The following is a 19,111-nucleotide window of genomic DNA, read 5'->3' as shown; positions in this document are numbered from 1 at the left end:
ATTACAGACTGGAGCTTTACTACATTCATAAGGGTTTTCCAAAAAATTCTAGACTTGGAAATTAAAAATTAACTCTGCAACGTGTACATAAAAACGTGCTGGTCTTGGTATCTATTATCTATTAACAATTGTTAATTAAAATATTAAAATATATTCATTTACCGTCCACGAAAATTCGTTGAATCCAGTTATAAAATGCTGACTTCTTAAACAATGCGATGTATATTTATAATATTTAGTGTATAGTCAATTTTGTTTAGACATGCCACTGTTGTACAATTAACCCTTTTGCTGTCAGCAAGCCAATATATCGACCCTCGGTACCTATCCGAAACCTATTACGGGCTAATGCAGCGGCCCCGTACGCTTACATTCGTTTATATCAACCGTGACAGTATTCGTATGTACCGCCTAGATGAACCTGGCATTAGGAGGGTTAAGAAATCGAGAACCCAACAATTGTCGAAAAATGCCTACTTCACTTCTCAATATATATTAACAGTTATTAACTCATCATTAATTAACAATTGTTAATCATCTATCAATGACCAACTACGCAATGCTGCATTTGTATAAAAAGTACAGTGCATAGTGCATGTACAGTATCTTGAAGTGTATTATTCAATTATTATTCATTAATTACTTAATGTTCATTTATCAGTGTTTAGTTGATAATTGACAAGTAATAGTTATTAACATATTTTAACACATTATTAGTTTATTTCAATCATCATTTAATAGTTGATAAATATTTGTAAAATATTGTAAACGTCACAATGCACACTACACGATGTATGTGCTTTATAGATTCATCAATATTCTGAGAACTCGTGGAACTTTTAGTCGGGTTAACATGTAATAACTGAAACTATCGAGTTTCATTTAAAATAACTGAATGTGTTTTTACTTTTATTATTTTAATTGCAATCATATAAATGTATAAAGTCATGACACATTTACTATCGCTTTTAAACATTAAATATAGGATCAAAAAATATACTTTGTAAGAAGTGAATCCGAGTGGATTAAAGAGCAGCGCAATACCAATTTGCGGGATTTCAAGTTTAAACCCCACGAATGAAAAAAAATTACACATATTTTCATTGATCGAAATCTACAAGTCATGAAGAATAAGTGCAAAATATTATTCATTATTAATTTCGTTGGTCTATTTAACAGGGGCTTAATGGGGAAGCATTTGTAAGTCCTAACAAAGAAGTATAGAAAGGCTCCATAGATCTAAACTTGAGCAAATCAGTAGGACTATGATTACATTTTTTTTACTATGCCCTTACTACAATTGGAGAAAACTAGAAGGAGCAAAGTAAAAGCCTTAACTAAATTTATGCTCGGAATTAGCTTTCCAAATTAAATTACTGTGTCAAACGTGTAATCCCCTCTACTTAAATTCGTACCCAAAAATAATTCACCAAAGTTACGACCTGAATCCACGTTTGCAGTGAGAATATTGGGCATCAGTTTCTCAGGAAATGTAAGGTTTTGCAGTTTACTGAACCCGCCATGTTCTCTTACTCGTAAGTCATATGACAGAATAGTGTAAATCACGAAGTAAGCAGCTTTAGCAGTACGCAAGTAGAAAATTATTGAGGCCGCTCAGATAAAATATGGGTGTCTTACAGGTATTAACATGGTTTCCACAATAAGAGTTGCCTTATCAATTTCCAACTAGATCCTATTGAGTCTTATCAAGGCATCTATATTAATTCAAATAAGCTTTCCCTATTAATGCATAGTTAGGATTGAGTTAGGAAATGGTGAGACATCCATAATGAGTTTATTCGACTTTACCTCGCTAGAACCTGCTTGTGATTTATTGAGGCAACCACATTAATTGATTTCGGATTTCCCTGTTAATGCCTAATTAGGCTCGAGTTAGGCATTAGTGAGATATTTGGGATAAAAGTATTGGAAAGTTCCTCGGTAATGCTCATCTGGAAGCATACTCCGAATTTAGTTATTCGTCGACGATCTTTTTATAGCGTTGTTTCCCTTGACGGATGGGAATTCAAACTTGACCCTGATTACTAAGCCTATACTACCTCCAGTTAGGAATGCCTATCCGGATCCTTTAAGAACAAAGTTGGGCAATCCTAACTTGGTCCTAAATAGCTGTCCTAACTAGAACTTCGATGTTGTTAGTGCTTCTTAGCTAGGTCCCAGGTAGCGGCCAGAATTATTTCCAAGACGGGTAACTCAACTATCAATGAGGAGAGCAAATGCAGAAGAGATGAGAGTGAATGAAAAAATTGAATTTACTAGCGACGCAGACAGCATCATAACTTCACGTGATGGTATTGTAGTTGGCGCAAATTAGCATTTCAGTCTTTACATGGCATTGTTGCTGTCATCGAAAACTTCACAAGAAAAGTGCTCGTTATCAATATAAAGTTGATGTATTTTACCGCATGTAAGATATGGGAGCATTAAAGTAGTATACAGGGAACATTTAGATTGGCTGGAGGAACATGGAGAAAAATGTGCACAGAATCGTAAAGGAATCATCGGCAACATGAAAGTCGGTGTCACATGAGAAATATTTTAACGATCATAAGAGAAATACAACATCAAATACAAGCACTATATTGGCGAAGGAGATTCGAAAACGTTCTCAGCCGTATATAGAATATACATTATTATGGGCTAGTATTTCAGATTTTCAAGGGAGAGTGCGTCGACCATTTTACACGAAACGCCAACAGAAGTTTCCATTCGGTCGTGTAGAAAATAGCTTTAAAGGAATCTTTCAGTGACATCGAAATCGTCGGAATTGGTGCACATACTGCAGTTGTCACATATAGTGGTGGCTACAATGATTTTTTGGACATAATGAGCGGATTGTGATTACAAACGGTCTTGCAGGCTTTCGTGATGTCCAGGGAGCAAAACCGCATGTGTTTGGCAGGCGCGGATAAAAAGAAACCCAATAGCGCAAAAGAAACACGACAGAAAAAACAAGACTTTCTACGGCTGATACTCAGGCTGAAAATGATGTGGACACTTCATCGAACCATTTAATATATCAACTTGAAATTTTAACAGAAGCCGTAAAACACTATGAAGTTAATTATAATTGAAATCAGTTTTTCCAAATTTTGTTACAATTCTATAATGACAAAATACTCCAATCTTTCGAAGCTTTTTGTTTTGGATAGTATAATATTAATTTTGCTATGATTTTTAATTTTTCAGATACCTGTAATCAATAGTGGGATCCCACACGGAAATATATATATTTTGTTTGTATGTGAAATATATCTCAATATATTTGGAATATATGTAGATATATTCTACATCCATCTATATATGTTGTATACATATAGACATATATTGGAAATACATGCAGAATGTATGGGGAATACATGTAATTTTATATTCTCTAACAACATACATCAGATGTATGTGCAGTATATTATGCATATGAATGATTAATATTTTTGATATACATCGCTATACATCGATTACCAGTGTGACGAGCGATTGGCGTGAGTACGGAGTGATTGAATTTCCCTAGCTACTATCCCTTCCCGATTCTCCCTTTAGCCATTGCTTAGTAGACTTTTGTGAGTCCCTTCAGGACGTCCGCGAGCTGGCCCACGAGGCCTAGCATTTACACACGAGGCCCGTGGTGTATTGCGTGCGTTCTATAGTAATCGGCGCCCCTTTTTTGGAAAACCCCCGTGCCCCCTTTTCCTTACCCGCCGTTTTGGATATTGTAAAACCCGAGGTAATTTATAAAGTAGCCATTTTGCGATCGGGAACCTTCCTCCCTGAGACCCCCTCACCTCTCCCTCCGCTAGCCGTACCATATCCCGTCGAGTAAACAAACGAGGGCCTCTCGGGGTCACTCGTCGGTGCTACGCCGAATAAGTAGCTGGTACCCATTTGTTGTTTCCTCCCTCCTGCCCCTCCTACCCCCTTGCCCATACCCGGCTTCCCCGTCCCCTGAGTCCCCCTTGCCCACCAGCCCGTTTAAAGGTCCCTTGAAACCCCGCGCGCTCCTGCGTGAGCCCGACGTTTATCTTTTCGTCTCCGCCCGATTATATTTCGTAGTACTGTTTCTTTCTTAATATATTTAGTTCATAGTCGTTCTTTGTATCACGTTGTTATTCATCTCAATTACACCCTCTTTTCTTTCTTATTCTGGACCGTGTCCCCTTTCTTCAATTCCCTCCCCCTCTCCCGCAATCGAGATAGCTGTTATTGCGAGACCCTGGGCCACCCTACGAGGTCTAGTGCGTCACAACATATACGAAAATCGGCAAAATCTATCCAAAAAAATAGATTCCATATATATAGTACGGATATATTAAATACATGTATTTATATTTTCTAGTTATGTTTTAAATATATTTCGTACACAATTTCGCATATATTTAAAATACATAACTTTCCGTGTGGGATGCCTAAGGAGAAGATGTATCAATGTAAATTTCCAAATAATTAATTCATTTTAATGGAATTATGGCAAAACCAGAGTTTACATAGCTTCCCTTATTACGTTGAAATACTAATATTATTGATCTGGAATCAACTTTGTAACGGATTACCGATTGAGACCCCAGGTAATTCCATAAATGACCATAATATGCCAGGACAATCGAATTAGTCATCCTCTTTTCGTTACTTATCGTGCAAATTAAGCCTCCAAGTGTTCAGCACTTCCCTTTTTGCCTTTAGACACGGAAGAAGGCATACTTGTCAATTTCGGAGCACGACATCCAACCAAACTGCTTAACGAATAGTACTATTATATTAGATCACTTATACGATAAAATCAAGCTATTAATGGACAATCCCGAAGGGACCATAACATGTACTGTACACGAGTCATCGCCGTAACTAATTACAACATTGAAAAGGAAATATCATCGGACGAGCTTCCAGATTTAGCTGATTACCACCGAAGTATAACACTACAATAGCAAAGTTATCAATATATTTGTCAAAATTGAATTAGTATGTTTGTCCGAATGACTAGTTAATGTTATTGCGATATAAATAAGAATGTTATGTGTACGTCGGTACGTCATATACATATATATATTGTGACGTTATTTCACGTCACGAGCCTGGAAAAATTGACTGTCGTGTTTATCATGCGGGACGTATTGCCGGCCCTTAATATCGCGTTACGCAAATTACCGGCCAAGAACTCCAGGGTCGCAATTATTTCAAATATCGATCATTAGGTTAATTTCTTTTGTAAAATCATTTCATGCTTTATAAAATTGGCCATAACATCCAACATCTACACGTCGCTGGATGAGAATCACCACGAGGCTACAGCTGGTATAGTGGAGGACGATCCCATATCAATAGACACTTCCACCCCGCCGCCGACGACGCCCGAATTGATTAGGGGGTCGGCATCGAGGAAGGTATTCCCATGGATCGTTTCGTTCTTCTCGTTACGGCCGGTACCGATTTCCGAAAACGGAGCATTAACAGTACCGAAGAGGATGGGGAGCAGGAGCTATCCCGGCGTGAGATTTAGTGAACTCCGCCACCTAGCCGTACCGACTAGGTCCGGACGAAGATCACCACCAGAGCAACCTGGGCACCCTGAAGCTACGGCAGCGAGCTAGTGACAATTTCGAAGATCCCGGGTCAACCGATTCGACGTGACGTAATACCACCGGTTTAGACTGTGAACGGGATTTACTTATTTCAGTTTTGACCGACCTCCGGTGAATTGCATATCGGCGATCACTAATAGGCTCCGGCAATTAATTATCGAGTTTATTGCGTCCTACTCGTGAAGGGTTATTGGTCATATATAGATTTTAAAGAAATTGCGTATAATTTATACTTTGAGTCCAGTGGTATACTTCCATATTAGTGCGTAGCAATACTAGTGAGTAATTCTTCCGCAACGATGATTGACCGAAAAGCGCACTACTTTATTGTCTAGAACCGTGCCGGTAGCAATCTCGGTAGCTTGTCGACATTCGTTCTTCGTTAGCCGTCTTGGCCGGTCGCGCTAAATTAGTTGTCTCGCATTGGTATCGAAATGTAACGCCTAGGTAAGCCCCTTTATCCAAAGGGCGAAATCTTTTCTATCTTGGCTTCCGTGCATTGGCACGTCTAGATCTGTTTCGTTTATTCCTCCCGGTTTCGGCCTAGGAGATGTTCGCGTTTCGCCAGCCAGGAAAAAATTCCGTGCCTTCCGTATTAATTTTTGTATTTTCGAAATGTGCTATTGGGCTTACACTAATGTTTAACTAATGAATGAATGTTTGACTAATGAATAAACATGAAACTTCTATTTCATCGCATTCCTAATGCAAAAAGGCGGGGAAGCTTCGGGTGCGCTTGCGATATCTCGAGATGTCCGTCATGGGATCATCTCCGAGAACAATAATTTTTTGAGAATCTGCAGTATCATTAAAGATGATATCATGCAGAAACTGGACTAGATTGGCCGGCGCGTTCGGAAGTTATGGCCAATTAAGTGTTTTCACTTCAAAGGGATATAGCTCCCCCTACAGTGATGCTACAGGGGTTCAATGGGGATGTTTTTTAACTGCCAAATGAGCTTTTTCTCGTGCCGTAATTAGAAATATGAATTTCCTTCTTGAACTGCTAGATCTCGCACTTTTCAAAAAGTTTCAAAATGCACTATTTCACTCCAACCCCTGCCTTTCGGCCATTTTGTATCCGATCGGGAAGGAAAATTCCTAAAAAATATGTCCTTGTTTTTTCGAAATCGGTTATAATTTTACAGAAATATGCAAAAGTTCGTGTTCCACTTCAAATGAATGTTACTGTATGTTGATTAAGACCATTTGCGAATTTTTCCTTATATAAACTAATACATTACTGTCTTCGTGTTACTTAAATGATTACTCTGCATTTAACACTAAACCTACCGATATATTATATATACCTATTTCTACCGATGGCGGTCAAATGACCGCTTTTGAAATAAACATTATAGTCTTTTCCAGTTGATTGTAATTAATACAGAATTTAGCATAGTCGTGCAGTAAGTTCAAGAAAAATAAAAACCTGGAATTTAACAATTTTGATTAAAGTCTCAAAAGCGGTCATTTGACCGCTCTGGTAGGTTTAGTGTTAATGTACGTGATATAAAACGATAATTAAATACCATCAGAATTGTTATACCGAGTTTAAATTGTTTTTATTTCGTTGTTCATTAAGAATTGCATAATTGAAATTGAATATCACTTTCGATGGATTTTATATTTCAAAATTTTATGATAAATATCTCTAAAAAATATGTATATTCATTTGTAGCTTTATTACGAGTCATCAAACGCGAATCAGTTTTCGAAATCTCAAACCTCTCTATTCCCATTAACATAAAATGTCCCGTATTTAATCGTATCGCATAAAGTAATAGTTAATATTTATTGAGTAAGGCCCGTATTCAGAGTCAGTTCTTCGTTTTAAGCACGATCTTAAGACATCCTTTGCCATGTGTTATTATTACTATATTTACGGTCATAAGACTGTGCTTCGTCTCAAGTACTGACTATGAATACGGACCTAGATGTGTATATTACATGTTATATGTTTGATGTCCGTACTGTTGGCCTAGCAATACCTGGGTCGATCCTGAATATTCATAATGAAATTTCTACTACTGTTCTACATTGCTCTATTGTTTGAAAACTACCATTTGACTACTGTTGTGCATGAATTCACAAGCGCCTTCACACGCTTTACCGTCCGCGTTATTTGTATCATAAATTTTTAAAAATCCCATCTAATGTGACTCCTAATAGCTATTTTTATAATGTGGCTTCGAAGAAATTCATCGTGTTGGACTCTACCCTATTTTATATCGAAGGAAAAAATATATATAGTTTATTTTGAACGATATGAATAAGAATTACTTCCAACCCAATAAGTGACAATGAATTAAAATGCATTGAGTGTTAAAATGATATGAATAAGAATTTTTAATACACTCCAATTCGGATTCGTAATTTCACAAAACGTATTGAGACGTATAAATAAATTATTTATCGAATAGATAGTTATTCAGCAATAATTAAGAAAAAGAATATATAACAATATTTGTACATACATATATCTAAACTTGCTATAATTTTTATTGCACACTTTGGACGTTAAGGAGCGCCCGAGCACTAGAAATTACCGGAAAATAGACGGAATTCTAATCAGTAATCGAACCTGATGTCTTTGGAATCCCAAGTCAGCGCGTTATCCATCGAAGCCGATGTTCCTCCTGGTCTAATTTATAGAATCTTTCTTAATAATTGTGACACATTGTTTTATTTTCTATCAGCGTTACTATGAGGCAGATAGAACGATACTAAAGACTACCGAAATATGGTTTTCGAATACAGCCATGCTATATCCTTATTTTGTAGTTTTTGGGCAATTTCTTTCCTTCTTTAAATCTATAATGCCACATTACATTATTGTATATATGATTCTATTCAATTCATTATATTCAAATAAACGTATTAAAATGATAACCTAACAATACGAACTTATCCAAATAAGAAAAGAACGCGTAGAAAGTTTTTATTACTAATTCTCTACGAAGGAATCAAACAAATAGACAATAATGACAATACAGATACGGATAGTGTCGAGTTCATGTATGTGAAGGAACGGCGGATACAGATGAATAAAATCAATTTAACGAATTGTAAATAATTGAATCTTAAACAAAAAATCGATACTCTATCCAATATTTGAAGGAAACAGAATTCAACAATATGATCCTCAATTCCGTTTAATTCTTTTTTAGTTGTGGAAAAGTCATTTAGACTCCATCAAATTTACGCAAGAGATTTTGAGTTGTCTAGGATTCTGCAGACGCATGAGTTTGCATGTTGCTTATTTGCAAATAAATAAAGAAGGAAATAAGTATGCATTGCTAAAATGTGTCTTCAATAGGTGCTACAGTCCTAAGGCTCCATCATGCTCCAACTGAAAAAACAACAATGGCTTTACAAACTAATTTTTTTAACCCTAGCTCAATCTCTTCACTTCACTCTCTAGCAAGTATGCAGGTCGCCCTAGAAGTGATGATAACAGGCTAGATGCCATGAGAATGTACCTATTACGAATTCACAAGACTCACCTTAAGCCAGCTTCATATTCCTTCATGTAAACTTTAAATATAGTTAGGTACATACAATCGGGCACGATACTGAAATATTTAATTAAGTTCACCATGAATTTCTACGTAGTATTATTGAATTTCCAATATCAAGACACTCTGTAGAGTCTCGCAGTAAGTACGTCTAGCGTAGCTGGGTCGAGACAACTGGAGTTACTATACAGCAGTACATTCACTGAAGCGAAAATTTAAAATACAAATTATTTTCTCAACATTAGTGTAGATTTAGAAAAAAGTAATGCACTATTTTTATTCGAGAAATATCTTTGATTTAAGCTAAGAATCAAGTAAATCGGTTAACTCATTCATGAGATATCTTTAAAAAAAGTTTTCGACTGTTCTGTTTTATTTCGATCAATTTTCGTACCGCTCATCTACAAAACATAAGCAAACGCATTTAGTGCGCCGAGCTACCGTTCACCTCTAATTTTCAGCTAACATAAAGCTATCTCATAATCCAATAGAACATCCTTTAGCGTGTACTATCAGCAAAACTGATACCCGTGGATGTCAGTGTGTATGTGTTTGTGTGCGTGCGCGTGAGGACGCGCGCGCTGGCGCGCTATACCATCTCCACGTGATTCGCTCATAGAAGTGAGCCATGGAACTTCAAGGTGTTTTCATGTTGGCCTTTGTAATTTTTTGTATCTAAGCTGTGGACATGGAAGTCAGGTGTGCCGCGCACCGGTACATCTAACCATTAAACTACAGCACAATTGACAATTTCCCACCTATGAAAGCCTATCTGGGCCCGAACTAGGCGTTCGCCAGTAGATACCCTAAATGTTAATAACCTAAGTTGAGTTCAGACAGCTCCTTGTTATAGTGACCGGTCATTGCTCGGACGTCATCAATGTCCAGTACACAGTTTGTATATTAATTTCCTGTGAATACGATGAACTGTAAAAGATTTCGATCTCGTCCAACGTGTGTGTCAAACTGGTAAGTATCGTGGCAATGCTCAGGTATAATGATTGGGCTCATGCTGGTGAAACGAACCGTCTAATGGTAGAAATCAACATCCAGGCATACACGTTTTTTATATAATATAAAACATTTTAACATAACATTTAGTATATAATTATTAAAAATCAAGAATTTTTCTTATCTTAAAAAATACTCCATAAATTATGTTTGTAACATTTAGTCCATCACATATTGATTAAGACTTATAAGCAATATAAGAATCATATTTTCAGAGGAATTCTGCAAAAATTACAAATAGTATTAATTATTACTTTTAATTGAAGCACCATGTATAAATTAGGCTGGTGTATCAGTGGTAAGTGTCACACTCCTCAATTTGAGCATCCGGATAATCGCAGGTTCAAATTCTGCTCAGGGCAGATAGTAAATGTATGAACCTATTTTTCAAATCTTGTTTTAATTATACAATTTTACCATTATGTAAATTAAATATTTCATGTTTTTATTTAATGAAAGTCAAAACAGTTTAAAAATTATTGTATCACTCGTATATGTCCACATGGATACAATGAAACTGACCTGGAAAATTGTCTTATGATCTAGACAGTTTGATATAAATAGTGGCTAAACAGGACCTGTGTTACGTTTCTGGTCGGGCACTAGATAGTTTTCCTAGTTAGCGACTAAAGAGAAGTAGTGAAAACTAGTTTGAACTCGGTGAGGACCGATATACAATTTCTACTAGGGTTATAAATTAAGCATTCTTAGTAGGCATGCACGAACTCTTCAAGAGAATTGATTTTTCGATTCGATTTTTAATTGATTCTATAACTGATCAGAACAAAAAAGATCGATTTAGCAAAAATCCAAGTATCGTCTAATTTTTTAGGATTATGAACAATTAACAGAAATTCTACAACGATATACTATAATCGAAACCGATTGTAATTGGAAATTAGGGATTGAAAATTTATAGAGAGTACAGACTCTACAATGTATGTTTTTCAAAATCTACTACACGATGAGGAAGAGTGATGAGCTGGCAGTATTCACAGTATTTGCAGTAGGTTTTGGAACACACCCAGTATAGACCTTCTTACCCTCGTTTGTACTTGCAACCATTTTCGTAGTGTCAGCGGCCGGTATGCATGAGCTGTACATGTTGTGTGAGTGCGGCGTGGACGAGAGAGAAGGAGAATGTGACGTACTGCATGCGAGTGGTTGTCATAGCACGTCTGGGCTGTGTAATTGTTTTGATGCGAGCAAGGAAGACGGACGAATGAGAGATAGAGAATCAATAAGCAGCGAATGAAAACTAAGGATTGACTGGAAGCGCGAATGAGGACATACGATAACTGTAGAATACAAATGGGACCAATGGAAACGAGAGAAGAAAGTGTGATGATCGAATACAGAGAGCAAGTGGGCAGTGAGAATGTTGAAATGAAAGAGGAAGGAAGCGAGCTTGTGTAGCGAGTGAAAAAAGGCATAAAACGAATAAAGAGAACCGTGTACAGCATTACGTGCGTTCTGTCTTCTATTTATGCTAGTAACTGAGCCGTACGATACTCGGATTCTTACAGTAGCAAGCAACACTACTTAAAAGGTAACAGATTATCATAAATATTAATTAAAACTTGTGCCGTTTTTAGGTCTTTAGTTTTATTCACGAATTAGTCAATTAAAACTAATGAAACAAAGGTGAAACTTAAAATTGAACAACCATTGAAGTTAAATATTAAGAACTTTAATATTTTTGGCACACAACACGGCATATACATTATGACGGAGCCTCGGGCCTTCCCACCATCATTGATTTCCAGACGGCCGCCAGGGGGCGCTGGAGGGTTAGGAATTTTCGAAAAATGTAGAGTTCTGATCGGGAATCGAACCCGATACCTTCGGACTGCCTTCTCTGCCAAGTCGGGCAATTACCATTGTGTCATCGAATCCACTGTCCGACCTAATAAGTCCTATTTATTTACTTTTTTCGGACATTCCTAGGTTGTCTCCCTTCCAGCTTGGTAAAGTCACATTACACTCTTCTCCTCTTAAGCGCGAGGTGTGGGCGCGAAGCAATTCCACCTAGCTGTCGACAAAGCTCTGTGGGAATGGAGGAAAAAGAAATGGACCAACGCACTGGATGACCGAGAAGACTTCAGGAAAAATATGTGGCTGATCCAGAAGGCACTCAAAAAACCGGAACAGATTCTGCCGACTATTGAGGGAGCATCGACACCAGTCGAGGTGGTAAATGCTCTCGTACAAGTGGCAGTCGTGACAGATACCCAAGTCGCCGAGAAAGACCAAGACGACTACATAACGACACCATACCAGCCCATGCCGGATTGCGACGTATCGGATCTACTCCGGTCGATCTGCAGATTCAAGCGCGGAAAAGCGCCTGGACCCGACGAAATCATGCTGGAACAAATAGCTGACGCAGGAAACAAAATCCACGTCCAGTTGGTGCACATCTTCAACTGGACGGTTAGGACGGGCTACTACCCCAAGGCATGGAAACACGGAGTATGCGTCTTTCTACACAAGCATGGGGAACCACACACAAAAGCAACGTCTTATAGACCAATAACGCTTCTAAACAGCATGGGCAAACTGCTCGAGAGACTGATATACAACAAAATCAGCAGCATCATACAGGAGAAGATACCAACTTTCCAGCATGGTTTTGTCCCCGGTAAAGGCACAGCTACGCAACTTGCCAGGACCTGCAACCACATCACCGAGGCCCTGGACAAGAAGGACAGCGTTGCTATGATTGTGACCGATCTGGCGAAAGCCTTCGACACTATCTATCACAAGGCGCTACTCCACAAGATGCGAGAGCTTAATATCCCAGCGAACATAATCAAGTTTGTGCAAAACTATCTGCATTGAAGAACTACGCAAGGCAAGTACCAGTGTGACCATGGAGACGTCTTCGCGGTCCCACACGGAGTGCCCCAAGGATCTATACTCGGTCCAATTCTCTTTAATCTGTACGTGGCAGATATAAATCCGAGAATTGTCACCAACACGATGATATCGCAATACGCAGATGACCTGTGCGTTCTTAACAGAGCTTGTCGACCGGAACAAGCCACGATGCGGGCATCGTGGGCCGCTAGAGACCTGATAGAGTACTACGAGCGTTGGGGGCTCAAAAGTAACAAAGATAAGACAGAAGCCATCATGTTCACCACTAAGCGTAAATACACGCAATACCTGGACATAGCGGGAACACGAGTGGTATACAAGGTTCAGTATCTGGGTGTGATGCTTGACAAGCGCCTAAGCATGAACAACCATGCAAAGTACATTTGCCAAAAAGCCCACAGGGTGCTCGGGATGCTTAGTCCCATAGTCGGCTGGCGCTCTAGTGTGTCGGATGAAACAAAATTAACGATCCTTTACACTTGTCTGCTACCTATTCTCGACTACGGAATAGTGCAACTCCTGCCCAGACTCAGCAAAACAAACGTCAAGAAGCAGGAGACCATATACAAAATGGCGATCAAACGAGCTGCGGAATTACCTACAACATTCCCAACAGAGGCACTGTGGGAAATGCTGGACGAGGACCCGCATCACCTGAGGATACAGGCCTTACATCGTGAACAGCTGCAACAGCAGACACAGAACTGTGTGGACGACCTCGGGGTGAGCATCCTGAACGCCAAAGAGTTCAGACGACCAGGCCAACACAACATCTTACGGCCAAGCAACAGAATGGGACCACTGCCACTCATGACCAGGACAGAGCGACGGACAGCCCTATCAAAACGAAGAAACGGCGAACATTACGCGCTGAGAATCTAACGTAAAAGGGACCAGTCCCTGAACATCGAGTAAATTATCTTGCTCGACGATCGGGAGACGATGGCGGGTGAACAGGCACCAAATTCTGGATAAAACAGCATCCTGCACAAGCGAGACGATAACAGTATGTGGACTAACAGCAACAAACTGTAACAGTCCAGAAATTTCTAGACGAACACGGTACGCGAAAATAGGCAAAACTCGCAGCCGTTGCGGAGTAGAAATAAGTACACTGCAAAATGTAATCAAATTATATACAATAAAGAACTATCTATCAATCTATTTAAGGCAATTCCACCGAGCGTCGTTCTCGGCCTCGGGATCTGCTTGGCCACCCACCACCCCTACTTCGACGGTACTCTCTGGTTGTGACTATGCGGACGCCGCGTCACACTCCGCCCTCCTTGTGTGGGACGATGTCTATAGGCTGCATCGTTGTATTTGTGTGACGCGAACGCCTCGTCATATCATAAAACAATTTCCCATCTCAGTTTCGTGATAAACGACATTAGCAATGTCCTCGAACACGTATTTTTGTTTCATCCAATCGAACCAATCTGGGTTTTGACTATCATATAAAAATGAGCACATTTCTACTACGCTGATAGGCGATCAGGATAGTAGCCTGACAGATATTCGGCCACTGCAACAGCAGTAAGTACCCGAGAACTTCCAGATCCGCGATAATTTGCCCAATCACGTAAACGCGTTTGCCTGCTCAGTGCTGCCGATGCTAAGCATACTGAGTGAGCTTTATGTTTTTATATTTAATTAATTTATGTTTCTCTTTTATGGACACACCTCGAGACACTTGTGTTTTATTCTTTCCTTCATACCCATTTCCTCCAACATAGCTCAACATGTAAACTCTGTTTACTTTTGAAATGCAAATGTCTGATTTACTAATCGCGTAGTTTAACCAAATTTCAAAATATCTGTTATTCTTTTACATTAAAAATCGTTCCAGATCGATACACATCTCGTAAATACATAATGCTATTAGACAAATCTGTTAGAACTAATCAATACGGTGTCAAATTCAAGCGAAATGCGCTGCTGTGTCAATTTGCGTCGTAAAAGGAAAACACTCAAAGGCCTATTCATTCATGCGCGGGAGCACTATAAATGTGTTCAAAAATGAGCTGAGATCGCAGAGAAGATCGTTGCTTCTTTGTATATTGAATGCATTTAGTCGATTCACAACAATACCCCCAGCACTCTCGGTTCATTCTCGAACACATCCATATTGGTCCGTAATATTTAGAAACGCTAGCACGAAGAGACATAATGAACCGTATTGGAAAAATCGAGCTTTAATTCCATGTTAACTACCACGCTGCATCCTTAGATTTGTTTCTTACTTGCATACAGAGAAAAAAATATTTATATAACGGTGTTTGCAGCCATGGCAATATGATTTACTGTAATGTGGCATTATAGAGCTGGAGGGGGCGTTCCTTAGAAATGATAAAAAAATTTTTTTAAATAGGACTTATCAGGACGGACAGTGGGTTCGGTGACAATGGGTAAGTGCCCCACTTAGCACTCCGAAAGTATCGGGTGCGATTCCTGATCAGAATTTTTAATTTTTTGGAAATCCGTAACCTTCAGCGCTACCTGGTGGCCCGCAGATTACAAATTAATTATAACGGGGGAACCGGAGCATCCATTACATTACATAATACAGTAATACTAATTTGACACCCTAATTACACTCACCGAACGCACGTTCGAACGCAAACTATCGACCAAAGGTATAAAGAGTTCATAGGAAGTCACGTTGTGTTATTGGTTGACAGTTTCATTTGGCGAATGTGACTGGGTTCTGATTAGGCCCTTCAGATCTACGCATAATTAAAAGAACAAGATATAAGCAACAGGGAATAGTGGCTTCAATCACTTACAGGTGCTTTCCTATTATGAACTTATTTCACCTTGTGTCGATATGAAGTTTCACTCTTCACTAGCTCTTGCAAAGCATTGGACAAACGACCAATGCTCAGACCTGGTATGATCTCAACAGAAGAGCGCAATTGAAAAAGCACGATATTAACGTTCTACCGGAAGCTAACAGTGACTTAGTAAACAGAATAATCGTATTAAGTATGCAACAGAATATTCCTTATATTTGAGATACTCCTTATTTCTTTTATTATGGGCGGAACTTGAGGCTCATCCGAGAAGTGGTTTAGGAGCAACCACGAGAAATATTCGTGGATAAGGTGTTACAATGTTACTCTCTTCGATATTGATTTCGGACGCAGCAACATCACATCCCTATTTTAGAAATTTACAATTTCAAATAGTACGAATCGAATATCATCATTCTATTCCATCGTAAGAGAACACGCGGTTGCGTGAAATCATACGTGTATTAACACCATATACTTCTGTGTGTAAAGAAATATGTAATATTGGAAAATAATTTTTGTGGGGTGAAAAGGTTAGAATGTCAAAGTTTGTAACTGTAGTAGGATTGAGCTACCTATTGTATACATATTTTGAAAAATATTAAAAATACTACTTTTTGTATAAATTTATTACTGACAATTTTTACACGGTTACTAATAGGGAACTCTTTTAAATACTCTTCGTTATGCCAAAAGCTATTTATATGTATACAAGCACTATTGCTGTATGTACTTCAATAGATTTCTATTTAAAATGTAGAATTTTTCACATCTTGATGATAGAGAACCAGATTCATTATTCATACACTATATACTATTAACAAATAGTTGTGTCCTTGATTTGGCATAAATCCTGAAAACTGAAGAGTGAAAATAATTGAGAGAGAAGAGCGCTGATTTGACAATCGAGTGGTTCGAACAGTGTGAATAATTGCTAGAGTCTTTGATGAATAAAAATTCCGCCGACATTGCAGCTTGCAGCCTCGCTAGCATTTTCTCTCCAGGCCTTTGTGAGAAATTACGTGCTCACTAGTCGTTAAACCCAAACGTATTTTTTGTCTGACAAGTGCGCCAACGCTATAAATTCCTTCTTTTCGCTTCGCTAGGTTCTTTTCTATTCATCGTTGGAAAAATCTTCTGTACGTACCTTCACATCTATTTCCACTGACAATGAGAATGCTATTTTGTTTATAACTATATACTTATATGTCTTCACAATGCTTTGTTATGTATATCTGATTGCCCGTTACTATGAAAAATAATAGACTCCCCGATTTTGCTATAAAATAAAATGCTGGTAGAATTTTAAGGAGAGGGAAACGAATCTGTTCATTTCCTGGCAGATACTTTAGGGGGGATGCATACAATTCTGTGTATAGACGTCGATGATCGATCTTTTTCAACAGCGCGACAAGTTGACTTTTTATGGTTTGAACGGCTAAACTTCTGATATTTCCAGAGCCTTTCACTGTCTGACAGAATGAACTGCAAAAGGCTTCTTTTATTCGAATACGAAGCGCTGCGATGTTGGACGATGGGAGCTGGACGAATTGCTCTACAATTATTGTTTGATGAAAATTGGATTTTATATCAAGGTACAATCATTTCTAAAAATATCTTTTCGGTATTCATTTCTGATTTGTAGCGCACCTATGCTTTGTTATTCCATGATGTAAATATTCATCGTATATTATACATGTCGAGAGAAAATGGGTTCATTGACCCCTACCTCAAATTATACAATCATTAAATCGATCTCAAAATTTTCAAGACTAGATAAGACAACGGATTAGTAACTATTTTTATTTTTTTTTATCATCTGTTATCTGACATTAGCCAAATACATGCATGCAGAATGTTTCATATGTGGACATGAGAATTCTAATAAAATATTTCTTTTAAACAGTTATAAAAAAATAATCTCGAGGTATTATATGATTTATATTGAATTTTGAAAGTTTCAATTAAACGGGATGGCCAATTGCATGATTGTGGAAAAACCAACTTCAAAACGACTTGAAATTTTGGAGGGAACTACTAAATATTTTCGAACTCCATAATATTCGACCGATCGTTGACTTCAGCATTATATAAAAGAACCCTATCCTCGCTGGACGTTGGATCATTTAAATAATTGCTTCCTCTCTTATCTCTTTATATTTTCTAATGCATAATTCTAAGACCAGTTCGACTTTATCACGCTAGAACGCTTCGATACTTACACCAACCACAACTGACCCGTTATTTGAATCCCCATCAAATATTTTTTAAACGAAACTCCTATTGAATTGAGATATGAAAGGATTAAATTTTGTATAGCCCCTTCTAAAAGTCAGTTTAAACTTTCTTATTTCCTGCACCCGTAACGTCATTATTAAATTATCTACTATAACTAATGTATCGCTGCTGGAAATTATTTTTCAGCTTGTTGTCCGTTAATAATAATGATTTTTAATGATTAATGATGAAATCTGCCGGTGCTATCAAAAAAGATTTGTTTACAGTAACGCGTATGCTATAACATACAGTTATATTGTATTTATTCAATGTTTTCTACCCCGAAGCCCCATCATTCTTCAAGATTACACGAATAAAGAAAAACAACAAACATCTTATGTTTCTGCTTCCGAGTACAACATTGATGTAATCCATGTTTTACATTTTAAGTTAAATCCTACTAATATAAAGAGATATATACATACATATATACAATATATACATATATATTATATATACATATATATATATACATATACAATATATACATATATATTGTAACAAAATTCTTACTACAGACTCCCGCCTCCTGGCTCGAGGGCACCACTGGCCTCGACCATTGCTTATTCCGTATATTGTTGAGTATTGTTTATTGCGTATATTTAGTGTTTTAGATTCACTTTGTTTAGTTTAAGCTCCCCTTCCTCCATCCCTCCCTCCCTGCCATCATTCCCCTAGAGCACTGGCTCGGAGCCAACAAGGACTATCATCGAGGACCATCGCCGAGGACCAACAGAAAGGATCCCGGAAGGATCGAGAGAGTGGCTACGTTGCCTAGGCAGCGGAAGGCAGGGAAGGTATGGGCAGGTAAACAGCTGATCGAGATCCGTGGGGATGATGCCCACCAGCCAGTCACCCTCACCACGGAAATGCAGCCCCGGTGGAGTTCCATCACGCGGGTAGTTCTGAGGCCCGCGTGACAGCGATGGAGCCCTCTCCCACCGAGACCGTGGACGTGCCCGAGAGAAGATTTTGACACGCCTAGAGGCCGCCATGTTGCCCAGTGTGCGAACAGCCAGCTCGCGTGCCGGCGAAG

The sequence above is a fragment of the Cephus cinctus genome, unplaced genomic scaffold (genome assembly GCF_000341935.2).
Source record: "Cephus cinctus unplaced genomic scaffold, Ccin1 Ccin1_scaffold0205, whole genome shotgun sequence".
Taxonomy (NCBI): Eukaryota; Metazoa; Arthropoda; class Insecta; order Hymenoptera; family Cephidae; genus Cephus; species Cephus cinctus.
This window is presented reverse-complemented; position numbering follows the sequence as displayed.